Raw genomic sequence first — 14,815 nt, forward strand, 5'->3', positions numbered from 1 at the left:
AGGTTATTTGTCATAAAGAGCTGGGGCATACAGAATGTTTCAGTTGGCAACATGGTAGAATTTGTATATGCATGGTTTCCCTTCAGTATGAGCATCCTCTTTTATTGAGTTCTGTGTAAATTCAAGATCTGATGTGTTTTGAGGTTAGTGTGTTTGTTTAACATGCCGGTATGCTGGCATAGTGTGATATGTATGTGGTCTCTCTGTGTAATACACACACACACACACACACACACACACACACACACACACACATATATATATATATGCATGAATAATTTATACATATATATAATATCCCTATATGAATATATATATATCTCCTTTTCATATTATTATTTTATTTTTAATTTGTGGGAAAAACCCAATCATTTCCATTGCATGGCATAACAAAAATATGATTTTACATGAAATTGCAAATCTGTTATGCACAACTTGCCATTCTTCTTAGATATATAATAAAGTTATCAAATAAATTTCTTTCTTTTTTTCTTCTCTCTTCCAACTCTAGCCCTAGAAATGGCTAACATTAGATACAAATATATATATATGTATATACATATATAATTATCCTATACAAACTTTAATTTAATCAGTTCTTTCTCTGGATGCAGTCTTTTCAAATGCCCTTTATTGCTAATTTAAATATTTATAGTTGGCAAAATGACTTTATCATGCAATGTCAGTCTTAAAACAGTATTGTTATTGTATATAATGTTCTCTTGGTTCTACTCATTTCATTTTTTATCATTTATGAAAATCTTTTTATGTTTCTTTAAGATCATTGAACTCATCATTTCTTATAGCACAGTAATATCCCATCTCAATCGGCACAACTTGGTCAGTCATTCTCCAACCAATTATTAAACTTATTTATTTCTTATAATAGCTTTTTTATTTTCCAAAATACATGCAAAGATAGTCTTCAACATTTACCCTTGCAAAATTCTTGTGTTTCATATTTTTCTCCCTCCTTCCCATCCTCTTCCCTCCCCTAGACAGTAAATAATCCAATATAAGTTAAACATGTGCAATTCCTCTAAATGTATTTCCATATTTATCATGCTGCACAAGAAAAATCAGATGAAAAAAGAAAAAAAATGAGAAAAAAACCAAGCAAGATCAAGTTCAACTCTGACCTTTACTAGCTATGTGATCCTGGGCAAGTCATTTAACTTCCCTCAGTCTTGGTTTTCTCATCTGTAAAATGGGGAAACATTTTACATACATTCAAGTGTTATTATGTGGAGAACTTTAAAGCCCTATATTAATGCTTTTTGTTGTTTTGTCAATTGAATCATGTTTGATTCTTTGTGACCTTATTAGCTAAGGTACTGGAGTGGTTTGTTATTTCCTTCTCCAGCTCATTCTTGCCTTGCAAGATCACCTGCCTCATTTTCTCCTCCAGAGTCATTTGGGACCAATGGCAAGATAAAGATTAATTATATCTAGTTGAGATGGTCCTAGATGAAATGGGAGACCTTGTTCTTTTTAAGCTAGTCTTCAACAATTTGACTGAGACTCCACCCACCCAGGTTAAAAATCTCCTCTTTCACATAATTCCCCCTCTCCCAATCTAAATAAATAAATCTGGAAGGGAAAGACCTTCAGGGTTTCTGGTCAAACCAGAAATAATTGCTATTTACTGTCAATCTCAGTCAATCAGGAAACAAACAATGACCAAATGGGGCTTGTCTATGACCTTAGTGGCCAATGAGAATCAGTTTAGTTTTGCTATAAGGCCTGGTCCTTAAGAAAGAAATCTAGCTAGTAAATGCTAAGATATCTTGGGAGAGTTCAGAAGTGCAAAAGATATCTTGGGAGAGTTCAGAAGTGCAAAAGTGCAAAAGAAGTAGCTATAAATCTACCACTTTGTCATGTTTGCACCTCAATTTCATGATTTATAAAGTAGGAATAATATTACGTACTTTATAGGGATCCTTTGAGAATCAAATGAGAAGCTGTGTGCAAAATGCATTATAAATGTTAGCTATATGTATATGAGGACTACTAGGTGGAGAAGTGGATAGAGCACAAGGTCCAGAGTCAGAAAAACTTACCTCTGTGAGTTCAAATCCAGGTTTAGACACTTAACTAGCTGTGTGACTCTGGGCAAGTCACTTAACCTTATTTGTCTCAATTTCTTCATCTATAAAATGACTTGAAGAAGGAAATGGCAAATCACGCTAGTATCTTTGCCAAGAAAACCCTAAATAGGATCATGAAGAGTTGGACATGACTGAAATGACTGAACAATAACAAAAAAATTATTAGATGAGTAGTTATCACTATTAAACATATTTTACAACTCTGAGGTGTACTATTTAGCATATTTAGGAGTTGAGAAAATAGAAGATGAAAGTCTGATGAATTCTGAGTTTGGATGAGCACAAATGGAGAAATCGTCTCATTACTTTAAAGACATAACATCCTAGTGTGAAATATTATGAGACTGAGGCCATAATAGACCATGGATATTCATATTTCATACTTTTACTCAGATTATCTTCTGATGTTGAATGCCATCTCCATCTTCTCTGTTAATCTAAGCTCTACCCTTGTTTGTTCAAGGCTTACCTTTCCCAACTGTCGGAGACCACAGTTATTCATCTTCCCTCTGAACTTTCTGACACTCATCTGTTTTAATCATTTTAATCTCATTAAATGCTATCTTAAATCATTACTTATCTTTTTATATATATATATATATATATATATATATATATATATATATATGTGTGTGTGTGTGTGTGTGTGTGTATGTTTTAAAATTCTATATAAAGATGACCGATATGTCCATCTTCATTGTTTAGTTCTTAAGAGAAATGACAGCTACAATCAAAGAATGTGAGAGTGGGGAGATACCTTATGAATCCAGCTCAGCTGCCCACCCATTATAGAAATCATTCCATGGAATACTCTTTGCTGTATTGTAAAGAGCATTTACTACCTTATTATATTCACTTGTTGGATAACTAATTGTAATAGTAAGTTCTATTTATGCTGTCTTCATAAGTCAATCAAGCTGTCTTCATGTAACTTAAATATATTGAGGTCTGCTTACATGAACCACACAGAATCAAATAAGTATTTAAGATCCAACTATGTAGAGGAGGCAGAAGCATAATGGATAAAACTTTGAAACACTTAGATTCAAATTCCAGCTCTAACCCAAACTGAGTTTCTATCTTTGGACAAATCTCCTTAACTCACTGCTCATCTAGACAACTCTTTTAAACTATAGTTTCACATTAAATATGTATGGGATTGCCTGTCATCTAGGGGAAGGAGTAGAGGGAGGGAGGGGAAAATTTGGAAAAATGAATACAAGGGATAATGTTGTAAAAAAAAATTACCCATTCATATGTACTGTCAAAAAATTATAATTATAAAATTAAAAAAAATAAACTATAGTTGCTCAGAAAATACTATCCTGCATTAGTGGAGATAATTATCTATAATGGGAATAAAGGTTTTGAGAGAAAAAATATCAATTTAAATACTATTCCCCTTTAAATTATTAAATATAAAAATCTGAACATATAAATATCATGTGCAAAAATTTTTCCTAACGAATATAGGCTTGCTTTCCTCTCTTTTTCTCTAAAATTTTCTCATCCTTTCTTTTTTTCTGGCAGTAAGCATTCTAAACTTTCAGAGTTCCCAAACCTTGATCGGTGACCATTAATATGCCTCCAACACCAGAGTATCCCATGACCAAATTATCATGAGAAACTTTCTATTAAAGTGAGTGTCATTGGGATTATTTGAAGACTTATTTTAATTCAACAAATATTTAACAATTTAATATTAACTTAATATTATTCCAGAAACCATTGAGGTGCTAGGAATAGGAATAGGGACCTATGATTTCATTAACAGAGGAAATTCTTGAATAATAAAATTCCACTTTCCAATGCAGGTTGGTATTCTCTCTTCAGTGTATAGGCTTTTAGAGTTCTCTAGAGCAATTTAAGTTAAGTGACTTGCCAAGGATCATGGAGCTTGTATATATCAGAGGCAGTATTTGAACCCAGGACTTCCCATCTCCAAGACTTTAAGTGCAAAATTATTCATCTCAAGGAGTTTGCATTTTACCTAGGGATGAGTCATATCCCTGAGCTCTAGTGCCCAGTTTTTGAAACTATATGGAGTATTGTAATTGAATATGGGGGTCATTAAATTATTATTTATTATCAGTAAATGTTTGATTTATATTCCTATTTTATATCCTTATATACTCAGGTCACATAAACATGTTTCGTACAAAAAGGCGATGCAAATGGAAAAAATTTAAGAAACTCCTACTCTAGTGGAGGTGGGTGTTAAGATTTCACTGGAATGATTTCTTGATACTTTCTCTCCCTGTAGTGGATGAATGCTTGCTGGCTTTTCAACTTATATACTATAACAGATCCAGAAAGAAATGCAGAAAATTGGCATTCCCTTCATCCAGTCATAGGGACAAATTTTCACTAGGGGCAAAAAAAAGCAAATCTGTACTTTTAATATACCTTAACATCCTAGTGAAGGACTTAAACTGAAAAAGACCAATGTCATGTCAAACATGCCTTGTTTGTGTTTGAGAGCAGGGATTCTTGGAAGACTCAAGTTTGGGGATTAGATCAAAGATTTCATCAAGGGGGATTATATGAAATCAGACTGGAAAGGCAGTGAAAGCCAGAAATCCAGAGGACTATAGATGCCATCTGATCATTTTATATTTTAGCCTAGAGATAATGACTATTTTTTAAAAATGGTATTGGTGTTATATAGTCAGATTTGTTTTTAGGAACATCGTTTTGCCAGAAAAACAAACAAACAAACAAACAAAAAAACCAATGTGGTATCATGGAGCCAGCCCTGAGAGCTTGCTGTTGGTCAGTCATTTCAGTCATGTCTGTGATCCCATTTAGGGTTTTTGGGTTTTTTTTGACAAAGATACTGGAGTGGCTTGGCATTTCCTTTTCCAGCTCATTTTACAAATGAGAAAACTAAGGCAAACTTGGTTAAGTGACTTGTCCAGAGTCAACCAGCTAATAAGTGCCTGAGATCAGATTTCAACTCACAAAGATGAGTCTTCCTGATTTCAGGCCAAACACTCTATTCTTTGGACCACCTCACTGCCCTAGAATCAGAGGGCTATGTTCAAATTCCACTTCTGATGCTTACTAATTGAGTAACCTTGGGAAAATCACTTAACCTTACTAGGCTACTTATCTGTATCTTTGTTCCCCTGGCTTCCTTCAAGATTCAGTTCAAATCCTACTTTATGCAAGAGGACTGTCCTGTTTTCCCCACCTGTTTATAGCTTTCCTTTTGAGATTATCTTCTACCTGTTCCACATGCATCTTGTATATATCTAGTTATTTATCATTGTATCCCCCATTCAGATGAAAGTTTCTTAAGGATAGGGATTGTTTTTACTTGTCTTTGTAATTCTACTACTTATGAAAGTGCCTTGTGTTCAGTAATGACTCACTTGTATATCAAGTTGGCCATATTTGTTCAGTTAATCCTTGCACTGGTTTCATGTTTCTGTTCTTTTGCCCTGCCCTTTGGAATTATGTGTAGGTCACTGTCTCTCCTTTAAGCTTTAAGAACCAAGAGGTAAAGTACAAGGTGACGTAATCCTCATTGTAGAACATCCAGAAATTAGACATTTAACAAAGTATTTTAAAAATAGTCTGCCCCAAGCACTGCATCCCTGTAATGAGGAAAGACATTTAAGGAAAGCCAATTGACAGTAACTGCATCTGACAATTTGTAATATATTTATAATACATCTGATTCCCATAATATATCTCTTCTACCCCCCCATTTACTTATTTATTTATTCATTCATTTATCTATCTGTTCATTCATTTATTCATTTGTTTGTCTGTTTATTTATTTATTGCTGAGGCAATAGGGGTTAAGTGACTTGCCCAGGGTCACACAGCCAGGAAGGGTTAAGTGTCTGAGATCACATTTGAACTCAAATCCTCTTCACTTCAGGGCTGATGTTCTATCTACTACACCACCTAGCTGCCCCTTACTCCCCATTTATTAAAAAGAGGAAAATCTCTTTTCTTATTAGTTATCCAGGGACAAGACTTTTCACTGCAGTTTATCAAGTCTACTGCTTCTTCATCTTTTATCTTTTACATTATTGTAGTCATTATGCATATTGTTCTTTTGATTCAGCTTTCTTCACTTTGCACCATTTTGTACAAGTCTTCTCATCTTTCATTGAATTCTTCATATCTGTCATTTCTTATCAAAGGGAATTATAATAGAAAATATTTTTCAAAATATCATTTTTTTCTCTCTCCACATATATTTGCACACACACACATAAATACAAAATAGTTTTATCTTAGAACAAATGCTAAATGCATCGAGATACCTTGCTATATAAAGAAACCATGGTGTCAATTTTTTAAGAAAAATAATAAAAATCTTTTATAATTTCAAGAATCACACTTTAATTCATCTATCCTGAAAGTTCAGATTTTGGATTTAAAGTTAGAGGGCAGATTAGGACTAATGGGTGAAAGTTGCAAATATGGGCTTGATACCAGGACAACTTCATAACAATGAGAATTTCTCCTCAAATAATTAGATGTCTTCAAGTAAAGAGTAGGTGATCATGTTTTATGTGTTATAGAAAGGACTCTAATTGAAGTATGGGTTGGGTTTGATGGCTATTGAAGTTCCTTCCAATTCTGAAATTCTGTGATTCTGTGATTTGAATCCTAGCTCACCACTTTAGCAGCTTGTGACTCTAAGAAAGTCCTTTGAAGCCCCTTTGATTTTGTCTCTTCAATTATATGATAGGGATACTGTCATTGCCTGCCTCACCCAATTATTGAGAGGAAAGCCCTCTGTGAACTACAAAGCAATAGATAAGTGTAAACAATGATTATTGTGGTGATGATTTCTCAGGTTTTCTCAAAGCAGGGTAAGCCAGTCCTATTTTCAAGATGATTTTATCTGTCACTTTTGGAAATGCTGAAGTCAAGAACTCTTGATAGTAGGGAGGTAAACACATCATCAAGGGGAGATTTGCCCTGGAGATAAAGTCTCAGATGGAAATAAACAAAGAGAAAGTAGCAAAGCTTTCTAAAAACTGAAAATAAAATGTAAACAGAGAAAGGGAAAAAACCCAGGAAGTAGAGAAAATGTGGTGCCCTAAAAATTGACTTTCTAAATACTAGAGAAGACAGATTCAGAAAATAACTTACAGAAAACCTCATGGACCCCTAATAAGTATAAACGCTCTCTAATTTTTTTTGTTACCCTTCTTCCCAACTGCCTTTTGTTATTATGATACTCATTCATTCCTTTTGATTCAGAGTTAATTGCTTTTGATCTTGTAGAATCTAGCTTTCTGTTCCTTCTCCTCCTCCTCTTTCTCTTCCTCCCTTTCTTCCTCCTCTCTTTATCTCTCCCTCTCTCCTTCCCTCCCTCCTCTCCACCTTCTCTTCCTCCCCCCCCCCGTCTCTGTCTGTCTTTGTCTCTCTCTCTCTCTCTCTCTCTCTCTCTCTCTCTCTCTCTCTCTCTCTCTCTCTCTCTCTCTCTGTCTTTCTGTCTCTGTCTCTCTGTCTCTCTCTCTCTGTCTTTCTGTTTCTGTCTCTGTCTTTCTCTGTCTCTGTCACTCTTTCTCTGTCTTTCTGTCTCTGTCTCTGTCTCTCTCTGTTTCTCTGTCTCTCTCTGTCTCTCTCTGTCTCTCTCTCTGTGTGTCTCTCTCTGTCTGTCTCTCTGTGTCTCTGTCTCTCTCTCTCTCTGTCTCTGTCTCTCTGTCTCTGTCTCTGTCTCTCTCTGTCTCTCTCTCTGTCTCTCTCTCTCTCTCTCTCTCTCTCTCTCTCTCTCTCTCTCTCTCTCTCTCTGTCTCCCAACACACAAAGTTATTTAAACTTGAACAAAACTCTCTTTTGGATTTCAATTTTCTCTTCTGTTAAAAAAAAAAAAAAAAAAGATGGGAGGAGGCAACTACCCTTATTGGTACCATACTTGCCTAATGTCCTTCCTTCAATTGAGTCAGGAGTCAGTGTGATGGGTCTGCCAAATTATGTATCTTGACACAAATAATTTCATATCTTGGGCCTCGGTTTCCTCACTTTGAGGATGAGAAATCTGGACGAGATGATCTCTAAGGAATGTTCTGATTCCAATATTCTATGAACTGGCAATATCATTGTTAACCTGAAAAGGGTTACAAATCAGGATGGTTGTCACAGTTTGAATTAAAATTCCTTTGAACTGATTTTTGTCTTTATATTCTTTGCATTTAATATAGTGCAGTACACTCAGTAGACGATAGACAAATGATCTACTTCTTCTTGATACAGTTTCTAGCATGATATCGAAAGGGCTTAACAGTCACTCTTCCAAAGTTTAATTTTGTTATTTTCTAATGCAGCTGATGCAATGAGGTTTTTTGTAGGGTGACAAGCTGTTGAAATCACATCTGTATGACCTTGTAATTTCTGTATAATCTCTTTTGTCTGAAGGTTCCAAATGTAAACCAGGTTATCTTCTGATCCAGACACAATCCATTTTCCACCAGTGACTGAAAAATTAGCAAAAATGCAGTATTTCTCATTCTTGTGGCCTGTGTATGTCTTCAGGCACTTCCCTTTTTTGTAGTCCCATAGCTTAAGAGTATTGTCCAGAGTTACAGCAAGAATGTATTTACCATTTGGAGAGAATTTCACAAAAGACACAGGAAGATTATCATCATCAATAAGTGTTTTTAAATATTGACCTGATGCTGTAATCCCCAGTTCAACAGAGACCATTGTAACTACTTGATACTATCAAGGATCCATCATGATTAAAATGAACAGTTTAAATGAAGTCAGAATGAGGAGGTAAAGTCTTGAGGCACTTTCCTCTATTGTATTATTTATTGTTGAATTGAAAAAAAAAAGATAAAGAGAGGAATGTATGAGACAACTAAGTGGTTATTAGGTGATTGTGTGGGACTTGGACTTTTGAAGACCTGAACTCTTGCCTCAGGCATTTATTAGTTGTGTGACTCTGGGCAAGTGGTTGAACATCTCTCAGTATCAGTTTCTTTATCTGTAAAATGGAGAGCATAATAGCATCTACCTCCTAGAGTTGTTATGAGGACCAAATGAAATCATGTTTGTAATGCATTTTGAAAATCTTGACATATTATAAATGTTAGCTGTTATTATATAAAATGTAATATAATATCAGCTATTTTTAAAAACACATTTTATTGATTTCTAAAATTTTAATTTTTAATCTATATTTATACACAAAATAATATTTCTATATATAAAGTAGAATATGAGTTGAAAATATGTCTTTATCTCATATTTCTTGCTTTTTAAAAAAGTTTAAAATCAAATACAAACTTTACATTCAAAACTGTCATGTTTGTACTTTTTTTCTAAATAAATGTGTCCCCTTCATTCTTCCTTTCAACCTTCTCTCAACTTCATGTCATTATTAGTGCCTCCATAACCCCTCTCCAAAAAGACAGAGAAAAGATTAAAAAAACCCAACCCTGTAACAAATGAGCAAAGTCAAGAAAAAAAAATCATCCCACATAGAGGTGCTGTTCACAAGTGTATGCCTCTTTAGCACCCTCAATCTATCACTTTTCTGTCATGTTGGGGGTAATATGCTTCATTATAGGTCCTGTGGAAACATGATTGATCATTAATAACAATGATCAAAGCTTTTTTTATTTTAATAACTCTTTATTTTTCCAAATAATGCATAGATAATTTTCAACATTCACCTTTGCAAAACTTTGTGTTCCAAATTTTTCTATCTTCTTCCCTCCCTTCTCCAATCTGATATATATTAAACATGTGCATTTCTTATAAATGTATTTCCATATTTGCCATGCTGCACAAGAAAAATCAGATCAAAAGATGAAAGAAAAAAAAACACAAGAAAGAAAAATCCAAGAAAACAAACAACAACAGGAACAAAGGTGAAAATACTGTGTTTTGATACACATTCAATTTTCATAGTTCTCTGCTTGGAGGCAGATGGGTTTTTTTCCATCACAAATCTAGTGGAAATGTCTTGAATCACTGAATTGTTGAAAAGAGTCAAATCCATCCCAAGTTGATCATCACATAATCTTATTATTGCAGTTGTGGGGAATAGAGAGATAAGGTGAAGAACTTATATGAATGTATGAATTCTTTTTCTGTATTTTATTTTCATTATTTCTGTATTTCCCCTATGACCTGTATAATATGTGCAGGCCCATATTTACCTGAGCCTTGGCCAGCTATAAACATAGTTACTTAACCTGAGCTGATGACATTTATCAGTATTTGACATTTATCAATATTTAGTCTATTAGCTGGACCACTATCTGCTTGAGTAAGCCTGAAGGCCTGATTTTCTGTTTCCTAGAAATCAGGTGATTTTGGGGAAACAGAAACCTCCCATTCCAATCTCTCCAAATAGTAACAACCAATTAGATGCTTCCCCCTCCTCTTCTCGATGCTCTTTTACTTGTGATGTAATCTCTTGTATAAAAGCTGTGTATCTTTACTACTTCTTTAAGGCCTCCTACCATGAGCTTTCTCTTTCTTTTCTTGTGATGGGACAGCTCATCAAAAAGGTTGTTTTAATAAACAACCTTTCTGTTTTCTATTTTGAGTGATCTCTGAGTAGTCATTTTGGGTTAGGGTCTTCTACATCCCTCACACCTTGTACAATATTTTCATGGTTCTATTCACTTTACTTAGCATCAGTCCATGTAAGTCTTTCCAGGCTTTTTTGAAATCTGACTGCTTGTCATTTCTTATAGAACAATAATATTCCATAACTTATTCAGCCATTCCTCAACTCAAGTTTCTAGTTCCTTGCCATTACAAAAAGGACTGCTACAAACATTTTTGCATATGTGGGTCCTTTCCCCTTTTTTATGATCTCATCAGAATTCTTGAGACTTTCAGGTATATTTTTCTTGACAATCTTGTTGTCATATAAATTGCTCTCTGGCTTTGCATCATTTCCTATACCTAATATTCTCTGACATCATCCCATCATTTCTTCTGATATAACAATATCCCATTGCACTCATAAATCACAGTTTTCTCAACTATTTCCCAGCTGATGGCCATTCCCTTAGTTTCTGATTCTTTTCTTTGCTTCTCCTCAGCCTCTTTTTAATCCCTCTTTAGGACTAGGAGGCTTACTCTTAGGGAAAGTTATGATAAAACTAATATCACAATCTAAAATGAATTTGAAGGGATAACTTGGGAATTGGATAGACAAGGGAAGAAGGCCTTTCACTAGTCCAGGATTCAAATCCTGCATTTGTAAATTTAGGCAAATCATTTTCTGTTAGGTTCTTACTAAGTGCTAATGAGATAAGGAGATATTAGGTTCTTACTAAGTGCTAATGAAATAATGAGATATTAGGTTCTTACTAAGTGCTAAGTCGGTACATGACAATTCTCTAGTTCTAGCCTTTACTGGGAGTTTTACTTTTGAATTCCTAGGGAAGAACTTGCATGCTTAGGAGAAGCAAGTTCATTGGTTGAAGAAATTTTTCCTAGAAGCCCTTGCATTGTCCCACGCCCATTCTCTGGGAGGATAAAAGAGGGCAGCTCTGGAGGAAAAGAGAGTTTTGTCTGGAGGAGACTTGAGGCTGCTCTCTGCAGGAAGGGAAGTTGGTTTTCTACAGGAAGAAGAATCTGTCCAAGAGATTTGAGTTGACACAGCAGATCTCCTCCCAGAGAGCGATTGGCAGCTTCTGGAGACAACAGCACTTTACAAATTGGCGTCCACAATGTGGGGCAAGGACTTTTGCTTATCCTGACAAGGACTTATTCTGTCTGAGCCCTTCAGAGGAGCTAGACCGGACCATTGCAATTTGGCGCCTGAACAAGGACAGACAAGATCCTGATTCCAGTGGAAAAGCCTCCGATCCAGATCTCAGTCTCTCTGACCCAGAACTGTGAGTAACAAGGAAACTTTGTTAAAGATTAAATAAGCGTGCTAATAGATAAATAAGGAACTTAACTTGTTAAGGGCTAAACCAACAATCTCCTATAGTGAAATGGGGCAAACGCCTTCTGTTCAAGGAAAATGTTTAGAGAGCATCATCAAGGTTATGAAAAGCCAAGAATTGATTATAATTTTGGAGGAGATTACTGAACTTTTAAAAACTGTGAAGGTCATATGTCCTTGTTTTTCTCTGGAAAAAGAATTGGATCTAGATGAATGGGAATTAGTAGGAAAGCAATTAGGTGAACACTACAATTGCCCTTGTGACATTTTGCCCTTTGGTTCCAGACCAAACTCCATTTCCAAAGATATACTTCATACCTACAATTTAATCCAAATGGCTTTAAAAAACGTTATTCTAAAGGAAGAGAAGAAGGAGCAAAATGGGGAAGTGTCAACTAAACTAGATGAAAAAGATGAATCAGATAACAATGAAGTTAAGTACAATTCAGAGCAACAGGAGCATTTCCCATCTCCTCCCTCAGGGGTGGAGCAAGAAGGAGGAGGGGAAGAGGCAGAAACACAAACAGAATCGCCTGTGAAGCAGCCTAAGCCAAGTTTAGAAAAAGCATTGGTTAAAGCTAAGAGAGAAGGACAGAATATAAGTGATTTTATACATGCATAAAGTGATTGAAGATATTGACTCTGTAGGTCAAAAAAGGAGAAGATATGCACCTTTAGATTTGAATAAAATTAAAGATTTGAAAAAAGGTTGTACCCTTTATGGGGCTACATCGGCTTATGTTAAAATGTTACTAGATGGTTTGTCTTATGAAGTCCTAACCCCAAATGATTGTAAATCCATAGCAAGGACATGTTTAGAACCTGGAGAAAATTTGCGGAGTTTCATGAATTATATAAAATCCAAGTAAGATGCAATTTGGAAATAGGAGTTAACACACAATTCACTTTTGAGCACTTAGCTGGTGAAGGTCGGTATGGAGAGAATTCAGAACAGATTAATTATACCATGACAATATATGAACAAATTGCTAAGGCTGCAATAAAAGCCTGGGGTGTCCTCCCTCGACAGAAAGATCGCAAAGAGGCTTTCACTAAAATAGAGCAAAGTCCCAATGAACCTTTTACAGATTTTGTGGGACGTTTGCAAACTGCTGTCAAAAGAACTATTGGAGAAAATGCAGCTACAGAAATAATGACCAGACATCTGGCTAAGGAAAATGCCAATGAGATTTGCAAAAGAATTATATGGGGATTAGACAAAGATGCTCCTTTAGAGGAGATCATAAGACACTGTGCTACAGTGGGAACAAATGCTTTTTACACCTGGATGATGATGAACGTGGAAAGACAGGGTCCCTCCTGGCAAGGGACTTCTAGAGAAACTCAGCGATGTTTTCAATGTGGAAAATTGGACATCTAAGAGCTCAGTGTAGGTATGGAGATACAGTGAGAAGACAGGGTGAGAGAAGACCTAAAACTCCATATCCGAAATGTCACAAGGGTCTCCACTGGGCCTCCGAATGTAGATTGACCCAGGGAAATGAGAGGCGGGGCCCAGCTTCAGCCCACCAAATGGGGCATGATGGCAGCTAAGGTTACATCCAGAGAATTTTAAGACATGATCAATTGGCCAAAAGGCAATCAGATGGACGAAAGGGATTGAAATTAGGAAAAATAGAGTTGTGTGCAGTAGAGACTACTGAGATACTCCCTGGAGAAGTGAAATCTGTTCCTGTTGAGCCTATGGATCCTTTGCCTCCAGGCACAGTAGGCTTGACCATTTCACCTTCTGAGAGTGCCTACAAAACAGTGTCCATCCATACACTGATGTGGGAAACTGGAGAACATGTAGCTAATATCCCAGTCACTAACACAGGTAGACAACGTATGATTTATCAACTAGGAGAAGAGTAGCATCAGGCTTATTGTTACATACCCCTAATAAGCAACCTGGTGATAGTTGCCTAGATTCTGACTCCAATGAACAAAATCCAGGAATATATTTGACAGCAGCTGTGACAGCTGACCAACCTATGCTTGTTATTTATATAAATGGAATACCATTTGAAGGATTGGTAGACATGGGTGCAGATCGTACAGTTATTAGAGGTACCAGTTGGCGCAGTCACTGGCCAAAGATTAAGGCAGACACCTACATGTCTGGGGTAGGAGGATCAATAGCAGCAGAAGTTAGTGCTAGGCCTTTGAAATGGATATTCGAAGGTGAAAGAGGAGTTTTTTACTACTTTTGTGGTTGAAAAAAATCCCCATCAATCTGTGGGGAAGAGACATTTTACAGCAGATAGGATTACAAATAAGCACTTCGCCTTTTTAGGCAGGGCTCCTGTTGAAGGCCTACCTGCACTTTCACTGGTTCCTATTCAGTGGAAGACTGATTCACCAGTGTGGGTAGAACAGTGGCCCTTAAGAAGGGATAAAATTCAAGCCTTATTAGACATAGTGAACGAACAACTTGACCAAGGACACTTGCGGCCTTCTCTAAGTCCTTGGAATTCCCAAGTATTTGTGGTGAAAAAGAAATCTGGAAAATGGAGGATGTTAACTGATCTAAGAAGAGTAAATGAACAGATGGAAACTATGGGAATTCTTCAGCCTGGACTTCCATCTCCTACTCAGTTGCCAAGAGAATGGCCTCTATGGGTTATAGACATTAAGCATTGTTTCTATTCTATCCCTCTAGATAAGGAGAATATGAAAAGATTTGCTTTTTCAGTGCCTAGTGTTAATTTAGCTGAGCCTTATAAAAGATATGAATGGACAGTTTTGCCACAGGGAATGAAAAACAGCCCTACTATGTGCCAAATGTATGTTGCTGCTGCTCTTGCTCCAGTAAGAA

General features: G+C 36.0%; 1 protein-coding gene and 1 pseudogene across 1 annotated transcript in view; one reads left to right on the forward strand and one right to left on the reverse strand.

Moving 5' to 3' along the window:
• Positions 1–14,815, forward strand: part of SCML4 (Scm polycomb group protein like 4) — a 185,835-nt gene that overhangs the window by 55,578 nt on the left and 115,442 nt on the right. The window lies entirely within an intron of this gene.
• Positions 8,358–11,555, reverse strand: LOC141540689 (WD repeat-containing protein 5 homolog; annotated as a pseudogene).

The sequence above is a fragment of the Sminthopsis crassicaudata genome, chromosome 4 (assembly GCF_048593235.1).
Source record: "Sminthopsis crassicaudata isolate SCR6 chromosome 4, ASM4859323v1, whole genome shotgun sequence".
NCBI classification, from domain to species: domain Eukaryota; kingdom Metazoa; phylum Chordata; class Mammalia; order Dasyuromorphia; family Dasyuridae; genus Sminthopsis; species Sminthopsis crassicaudata.